The 9,787-nt window shown below is 42.5% G+C and overlaps 1 pseudogene; it reads left to right on the forward strand.

Moving 5' to 3' along the window:
- The first annotated feature begins 7,819 nt into the window (after positions 1 to 7,819).
- LOC146029750 (5S ribosomal RNA) lies at positions 7,820 to 7,937 on the forward strand (annotated as a pseudogene).
- Positions 7,938 to 9,787: the final 1,850 nt, after the last annotated feature.

Consider the following 9,787-nt stretch of genomic DNA (forward strand, 5'->3'; position numbering starts at 1 on the left):
CGTGCTGGTGCCCTCATAGTCGGTGTAGTATTGTTTTCTAGGGCGTCTCTCATACGGCTTTCTTCCCCCCTGGGGTCTCTCCGTGCTGAGCCACTGGTATACTCTATTTTGTTCATAATCAAGTGATACCTTGCGGCGTTTCTCGCGTTTAAAGCGCTGCAAGTCCTTGCGATATTGTTCAACTTGTTTCTCCAACTTGGAGCACCAATCATGTTGTGAATCATCACTTAGACAGGTTTTGTGTGCAGTCTCAAAGGTGGACAACTTGTTCTTGATCACTGCCAGTTCTTTAGTTGCTTCATCAACAACTAGTAATACAAGGTCCATGGAACACTTATTTAAAATGCTAACCCACTTCTTGCAAAAGGCCACACTTTGGCGGCCAATTGTGGGAGCGTTCCTGACCCGAAAGCCTCTGGGGATTTGCTTGTCCCTATAATAGTCAGCCAGTGTGGAGGCATGCATGGTGTAGTCAATTTCTCTCTTTTTAAGAAGAAACCAGTCTCTGTAAAGCTCTTCATTATCAGCAATGGTAACATTTGCTGTACGACCAGCAGCCTGTAGTATAGCATCCACCTCCACATCTGAATAACTAAAAAAATCTCCGGTATCAACCTGGGAGAAATTCACACCTGGAATCGGGGTTTCCATAGCATCAGATGTAAGACACGCAGCTTCCTCAATGGGACCAGCAGTCCTTAACGCGATGCAGCAAATGGGTAGGTACTCCCCTCCGGGTGAAACAATCAAATGGTGGGTGCCTTGATATGGTGTCAGGATCAGCTCGCCACAGCTCATCCAAACCAAATGTAGGTAAAAGAGTAGATCCGGCACTCCACGAAATCAACGGTAGGCAGCTTGCCCCGGTGCCCTCCACAAACCAGTCGGTCCTCAATACAGCAGAAGCAAGGTGGCACTCGGAGACGAAATTTTCAATCAGAAAAACTGCTTTATTGCAGAAATAGGTGTAAGCACCAACACAGTGTTTCGAGCCTTAGCTCGTCGTCAGGGTACAACCAAACAGTGGTACATGTGCACAATAAATACCCCTTATTCCACGAAGGGGAGCGGCACTCGGTCAGTGAAAACTCGATACACAGGATTTCTGCAACGTTTCGATGTTTTATTTTACATCGTCTTCAGGCAACAAGTCAAACAATACAAACAAAATCTCACCTTATATCCCCCCTCATGTGCACAGCAAAAAGACACCCGCCATCCGGATCAGAGAACGGCACCTTGACGCCATTTAGTGACGTCATAATGGTCCGTCTCAACACCATAGCAACGGGTGTATACAATACAATTAAAAACATAGTTAAAAACAAAGCAGAGGAACCCGATTATGCATGTAAATTTAAGGTATAGAGCAAGTACTTCTATAGATCAGACTGCAAAGCCATATTTAGTAGTAAAATGAACATGCAAAAGACAAGAGAACGATTAGGTTGAAATATAGTTATAAGAACAAACGGAGCCCCATCTGTTCATTCAGGCCGCGCGGTGTTAGCGTACCTAATTCATAAATCCATTTAGTTTCTCTTTTTAATAACTGCTCGGATCTATTTCCACCTCTCAAGGACGGCGGGACATGATCAATCAGCATATACCGCAGTGTCGCCAACCCATGCCCCGCTGCTAGAAAATGACGGGACACCGGCTGATCACCCACTCCTGATGCGATAGCATTTTTTATCGCATTGCGGTGTGTAGCCATTCTTTCCTTAATGGTTCTGTCGGTTTTACCTACGTAGCTTAATCCGCAGGGACAAGTAATAAGATAGACCACGTATCTAGTGGAACAGGTAATACGGTGTTTAATAAAAATCTGTTTGCCACTGTGAGGATGTCTAAAACTGCTACCTGCCACCATCGCCCTACAGGTTAAGCAGTTTAGACATTTAAAGCAACCAGGTTTCAGTGTCAAGAATGAGGAAACAGGCTTGTTACCATCCATTCCTGCAATGTCGGTACGCATCACAATATCTCTTATATTGCGTCCGCGTGTGTAGCTAGGCATGATTTTGGTATCCTGCAAATTGAGAATAGGATCCGTACGTACAATCGGCCAAAGTTTTTTACAAGTTTTATTGATCATGGTGCTGTGATTATTAAAGTGGTTAATCCACGGCATTCTATTCTCTTGATGTGCTTTGGAGGATGGAGACAGGAGTTTAGATCAGGGGATCGCTAGAGCTCTTTGTTTGGCAGTATCTAAATCAGAGATCCGGTAACCTCTTGCCAAAAACTTGGTAATCATAGTATCGATTTGAGTAATGGCCATTTTAGGATCACTGCAGATTCTGCAGGCACGAATGAACTGCGAGAAAGGGAGTCCCACCTTGGAAGCATGGGGGTGAAAACTCTCAGCGTGCAGGGTTGTGTTACGGTCAGTGGGTTTTTGGTATAAGTTAGTGGAAATCAGGTTGTTACATAAGGACACCTCAACGTCCAAAAAATTAACAATATCGTGTTTGATGGTGTGAGTAAATTTAATTGGGCAATCAGTGCTGTTATGAGAATGGATAATAGCTTCAAGATCACATTGTGTCCCCAACCAAATGAGGAACACGTCATCTATATATCTGACATAGAACTTAATCCTGTCAGATATATAGGGGTCAGAAAAAAACACGTCCCGTTCACATTCGAGCATGTATGCGTTAGCATACGATGGGGCCACCGGGGACCCCATCGCAATGCCAGACACTTGAAGGTAGAATACCCCATCAAAAAGAAAATAATTTGAGGTTAAAAGCATCTCCAATAAATCGCCTATCAACTGAACCGAAGGACCCTGATATAATGGATGCCCAGTGATCAATTTTAGCACAGCTTTTACACCTTCACCATTCGGGATCACGGTGTACAGGCTTGTGATGTCCAAACTACATAGCAAGCTATCTGATGGTATGTCCTTAACAGCTAAAAGTTTGTTAAGGAAAGCGGTGGTATCCTTAAGATGCCGCTCCTGCCCCACTATACAGGGTTGTAATAATGCATCAATATATGCCGACACCTTATGAAACAAGGACCCCCGGGCAGAGATGATAGGGCGACCCGGGGGTGCTGTCATATTCTTATGCACCTTGGGCAGGGTGTACATGAGAGGAACCACTGGGTGTGAGGGTAGAAGAGCATCACACACATTTTGAGTGATTTCACCCTCAGTCACAGCCCTGTCCAATCGATCAGACAACATTTTTTTAAACTTTACAGTCGGGTCTCCAGACAATTTTAAATAAACATTTTTATCATCCAGCTGCCTGAGAATTTCAGACTTATAAGCAATCATCTCTGCCCGGGGGTCCTTGTTTCATAAGGTGTCGGCATATATTGATGCATTATTACAACCCTGTATAGTGGGGCAGGAGCGGCATCTTAAGGATACCACCGCTTTCCTTAACAAACTTTTAGCTGTTAAGGACATACCATCAGATAGCTTGCTATGTAGTTTGGACATCACAAGCCTGTACACCGTGATCCCGAATGGTGAAGGTGTAAAAGCTGTGCTAAAATTGATCACTGGGCATCCATTATATCAGGGTCCTTCAGTTCAGTTGATAGGCGATTTATTGGAGATGCTTTTAACCTCAAATTATTTTCTTTTTGATGGGGTATTCTACCTTCAAGTGTCTGGTGTTGCGATGGGGTCCCCGGTGGCCCCATCGTATGCTAACGCATACATGCTCGAATGTGAACGGGACGTGTTTTTTTCTGACCCCTATATATCTGACAGGATTAAGTTCTATGTCAGATATATAGATGACGTGTTCCTCATTTGGTTGGGGACACAATGTGATCTTGAAGCTATTATCCGTTCTCATAACAGCACTGATTGCCCAATTAAATTTACTCACACCATCAAACACGATATTGTTAATTTTTTGGACGTTGAGGTGTCCTTATGTAACAACCTGATTTCCACTAACTTATACCAAAAACCCACTGACCGTAACACAACCCTGCACGCTGAGAGTTTTCACCCCCATGCTTCCAAGGTGGGACTCCCTTTCTCGCAGTTCATTCGTGCCTGCAGAATCTGCAGTGATCCTAAAATGGCCATTACTCAAATCGATACTATGATTACCAAGTTTTTGGCAAGAGGTTACCGGATCTCTGATTTAGATACTGCCAAACAAAGAGCTCTGGCGATCCCCCGATCTAAACTCCTGTCTCCATCCTCCAAAGCACATCAAGAGAATAGAATGCCGTGGATTAACCACTTTAATAATCACAGCACCATGATCAATAAAACTTGTAAAAAACTTTGGCCGATTGTACGTACGGATCCTATTCTCAATTTGCAGGATACCAAAATCATGCCTAGCTACACACGCGGACGCAATATAAGAGATATTGTGATGCGTACCGACATTGCAGGAATGGATGGTAACAAGCCTGTTTCCTCATTCTTGACACTGAAACCTGGATGCTTTAAATGTCTAAACTGCTTAACCTGTAGGGCGATGGTGGCAGGTAGCAGTTTTAGACATCCTCACAGTGGCAAACAGATTTTTATTAAACACCGTATTACCTGTTCCACTAGATACGTGGTCTATCTTATTACTTGTCCCTGCGGATTAAGCTACGTAGGTAAAACCGACAGAACCATTAAGGAAAGAATGGCTACACACCGCAATGCGATAAAAAATGCTATCGCATCAGGAGTGGGTGATCAGCCGGTGTCCCGTCATTTTCTAGCAGCGGGGCATGGGTTGGCGACACTGCGGTATATGCTGATTGATCATGTCCCGCCGTCCTTGAGAGGTGGAAATAGATCCGAGCAGTTATTAAAAAGAGAAACTAAATGGATTTATGAATTAGGTACGCTAACACCGCGCGGCCTGAATGAACAGATGGGGCTCCGTTTGTTCTTATAACTATATTTCAACCTAATCGTTCTCTTGTCTTTTGCATGTTCATTTTACTACTAAATATGGCTTTGCAGTCTGATCTATAGAAGTACTTGCTCTATACCTTAAATTTACATGCATAATCGGGTTCCTCTGCTTTGTTTTTAACTATGTTTTTAATTGTATTGTATACACCCGTTGCTATGGTGTTGAGACGGACCATTATGACGTCACTAAATGGCGTCAAGGTGCCGTTCTCTGATCCGGATGGCGGGTGTCTTTTTGCTGTGCACATGAGGGGGGATATAAGGTGAGATTTTGTTTGTATTGTTTGACTTGTTGCCTGAAGACGATGTAAAATAAAACATCGAAACGTTGCAGAAATCCTGTGTATCGTGTTTTCACTGACCGAGTGCCGCTCCCCTTCGTGGAATATATTTGTGGGGTTCCTCCTGAATCACCGTTGGTCCAGGCACCGGTACTATTACACTGATCTACAAGCGAGTGTGCTGCCCTCCCAGGACTTTATATATATATATATGAATATGAAAATCACATAAAGGGGAGACTCTGTTTACCTTATATTTCCTTGAGATTGTAGATCATAACAGTATTTCCTTGTACCCGACGCATTGTGTTTTGGAAGTGATACTGCAATCAGAAAATGCGTATATATATATATATATAGAGAGAGAGAGAGACATTTTCTGATTGTAGTATCACTTCCAAAACGCGACGCGTCGGGTACTTGTTATGATCCCTAATCTCAAGGAAATGCTGCCGATATAAATCCAAGAAAAAGCTTGCAACCTGGGTCCAACACTGCTTTTATCCCAGGCCGGATGGCCGGGATACTGGACCCGGGATATTATTTCAACATGGCCCTTTCACACTGCATGCTGACCCAGGTTGTTGTTGATCGACAGCAACAACCCAGGATCGACAAGGGTTATTTGTGCGGTGTGAACGGGGTATTAGTGTGGGTTAAGAGAACCCTGACATTTTATTTCACAATAAATGTATGTGCATTTAAGTATAAGACAATCCATTTTAAATTTTATTTTAATGCTAATTTTGTATGTTTCATAGTTTAGAAATGAGCAGGCTCAGATTTCAGATATCTGAGATTACCCTTCTTTCTGGGATCTAAGTGAATCCGGGTGACAGCTTTTCCTACCTTGCTTGAATTCTAAAATGAGGCAAAATGTCATCATCCCATTGGCAGATTCTTGTGGGTTTTGAACAACTGAGTAGCAGTACTTTTTCCGACGGACATTTTAGTGATGGTCATTATACTAACACCCACTGACCGACAGTTATATTACTGACACGGTCCATACACTGACGTTCATTATGTCGACAGATTTACCATGCCGATATGTCAACAAACAAACAGAGTGTCGAGCGCAGGTAGCACGCCCAAATGCTGCTGACATATTTTTTAAGTTTTCAAAAGTTTGTTTTGGTACAGCTTATGTGAACTGTACCCCATTATGTTCATATAAATGCGTCAGTGAACAAGCCTCCAACGAAACACGTGTCTGACGCTCAGGACACGCCTCCCCCTGGACACCCTCTCCGAAGACACGCCGTCCCGGCGTCTGGCTGTCTCCAACACATTAGCAGGAAGGTAAAGCAGGCTGAAGCCTGCCAACAACCCGGTAGAAGGCGGCATCACCATCTAATCTACCACCCGCAAATCTGCCTTTCCCCACTGATTTACTGGGCGCACAGTGCAGTTGTGTTACCCGCCAATCAGCCACCCGCTGATCTCCCTTTCCCCACTGATCCAACTGGGTGCACAGTGCATCTGTATGTGTTTGTATTACTTGCATTTTTTCACTGATTTAATTAGGCGCACGGTGCACCTGTATGCAATCATATTATCCGTATTTCCCCACTGATCTAACTGGACGCTCAGTGCATGTGTATACATATGTCAAATAGAGCCGTGACATTACAGCTATAATTTTTGGTGAACTTTGCACCCCATACAGTTTAGGCTATGATGACTCAACCCTGAACTTTACTCTTTATGACAAACTGACTGCGTGCTTGATTAGCTGGATGTTTATGGTACCAGCTGGACACCTGCTGATTGTAAATTGCTGTGATAGGACAAGCAACATACTTAACTAAATCCTGCATGTGACCATACTTTGCTTTATCTTCATTTATTTTATTCTCTGTGATAGACCTGACAGCGTCTTTGATTAGCTGGGTGTATATGGTACCAGCTTGATATCTGAATCTAAAAAGATCATACGGGTAGACCACGGCGCCGACCGTTATATACATTAGGAGCGGAGTATAAACTGTGCTTTCTTTATAGTGAATAATATGCCAATGTATCAGTATTGCTATATGATTTAAGAGACCTAATTACCTCTCCCCAACATCAATTTTTGTGTGGAGACTACTTCAGGGCAAAAACTACCCTGAAACAGAACCAAAACCCCACCCCCTTCTGTGAGTCTAATCTCAGACATCTGGGATACTGAGCCCAATCTCAGACATCTGGGGTACTGAGCATTACTTAAACCCTGTTCAGTAAACAGTATTTAAACAAACCCCGGGGTGAACTTGGTGATCAGAACAATCAAACCCTGACACCTAGAACACTAGCCATAAATTGGATTGAGGGTACATTCGCATTTACACTCAGGCAACGTGCCAAGATCACTTTCTTTTCCTCATTCAAGGGAGGATTGCCTTGCCCCCTCTTTCTCATCCACAATCCTATACATCGTAAGATTGTGGACAGCAGAAGTGGGGTCTAGACATCACATTCACCCTCTTTACTATTCCCTCTAATCTATTTTTCAGTGACTCTCTCATTGGCACCGCTACAATCTGTCTCCTTGCTATGCCCACGTGGTAACAGGGAGGGATTTTTTGTGGCTGGACCAACAGCAGAAGCACACTTTAGCTAATTTCGGACCAGCGGTGCTCTCTCATTATCAATTTACAGCCATACCTCACTGAACCGCCTGGTACCATCCGAACCCAGAAGCTAAACAGTGATGGGCCGGCCCAGTACCTGTCTGGGGAACTAACAGGGAATAGCCGGTGCTGTAGTACATCATAACAGCAGAAGCCAACACGCTGAGCGATACTTGATTTCTATATCCTGTCTCTTTTTTTCCTTTTTTCTCTTTGTCTTATTTTTGACACTCATCTTGCCATCCCCCACCACTAACCGAGTGCCACAAGGGGGCGTGTCCTGCGCCACCATAACTGTTATTTTCCTCGATGATGATGAATTGGATGTCACATTATTGATTTATTCTACTTTTTCCGAGGAACATATATTGATTATGAAATTTTCGCTGTGTTTCTTTAAAAACCAACCACTGGACAAAGTCTTTGATTTATTGTTTTGAGGTGGAGAAAAGAATCAACTTTTTGAAGCTCACATGATAATATATACTTTCACCCATGTGAGATTTGTATTTTAGTGTTTAACAATTAAAAGTTATATTATATTTTAATATACAGACACCATATCATACTCAGATTATCTACAAGTGTGCCCCAAAAAACCTTGTCGGGTTCCCTTTGAGTCATCTCTAGACTTCTTTTTTTCAGTTTAGCATTTGAACTCCATTTTGGGAGCACCACCAACCATCGACCTTTGCCGCTAAACTGTATAACAGAGCAATGGTGCGCATGTTGGCAACTACCTAATTCTATCTACTATCAATACCAGTGCCAATCCAACTCAACCCCAAAGAAGCATATAAATGAAAGCACAGCCCTCATTGTGTTTTTGGTATTTGTGTGTTCATCGATATGGATTAAGATGGGGCAGTACGGATGGTGTAATGGTTAGCATTACTGCCTCACAGTGCTGAGGTCATGGGTTCGACTCCCACCATGGCTCTAACTGTGCGGAGTTTGTATATTCTCCCCATATTTGCGTGGGTTTCCTCCGGGTACTCCGGTTTCCTCCCACAATCCAAAAATATACTGGTAGGTTATTTGGCTCCTAACAAAAATTAACCCTAGAATGTTTGTGTGTGTGTGTGTGTGTGTGTACATGTGTTATAGATTGTAAGCTCCACTGGGGCAGGGACTGATGTGTAAATGTTCAAATATTCTCTGTAAAGTGCTGCGGAATGTGTGTGCGCTATATAAGAAACTGTTAATAATAAACTGTTAATAATAAGATGGTCGAAATATGAGCAGGAGCAGCAACCAAAAACTAGCGTGCTAGTCATGAGAGTACAACATCTACTAAAGGTGGTCCAGGGGGAAAAAAGTTTAGAAAAAGGCATGAGAAATCTTTCGAATTGTTAAAAAAGGAAAGGTGTGTCATCTTACAAAGCAAAAAATCTGTGCCCCCACCCACAAAAAAAAAAGACTCAAACTGTGTTTCAATTAAAAAATTGTTGTGCTGCTAACTTGGAGAGCCATGCAATCAGGTAATCGCCAAGCCAGAGTGAAATTCCACCCTGTGCATGCCTTCAAATTGTTGTGCTCAACTTGCAAAAATTATGTTGATTGGCAATTAGGACCAAATCTACAAGGCGCTCACCATTGAATGATTTTTCCTGCCTGTGCAGTTTGTGTGTAGCCCAGGATTTACTCGGCAGCTGGGATTTAAAAAAAAAAATAGATTGAAATAATTTTTTTTTATCCTTGGGTACAAAAGTGGCCGCCTGCAGAGTGGGGTGCTCGGCCAGCTGCTGACACACAAGGGAAGGTCAATTCCCAACTAACTGGTATATATAAAGGAAAAGGTGGAGCACTACTAATTAAAAAGTAAAAAGTGATCAATTAGGTATTACATTAATATAAAGAATTTATTATAAAAAAATATATATTATAATAATAATAATAATAATAATAATAGTAAACATTAACCCATTCAATAAAATTGTGATGATGCAACATGTAAAATTTAATCGATTGATGTAAATCTAATAACT

This window comes from Crinia signifera, chromosome 8 (assembly GCF_055691185.1).
Source record: "Crinia signifera chromosome 8, ASM5569118v1, whole genome shotgun sequence".
Taxonomy (NCBI): Eukaryota; Metazoa; Chordata; class Amphibia; order Anura; family Myobatrachidae; genus Crinia; species Crinia signifera.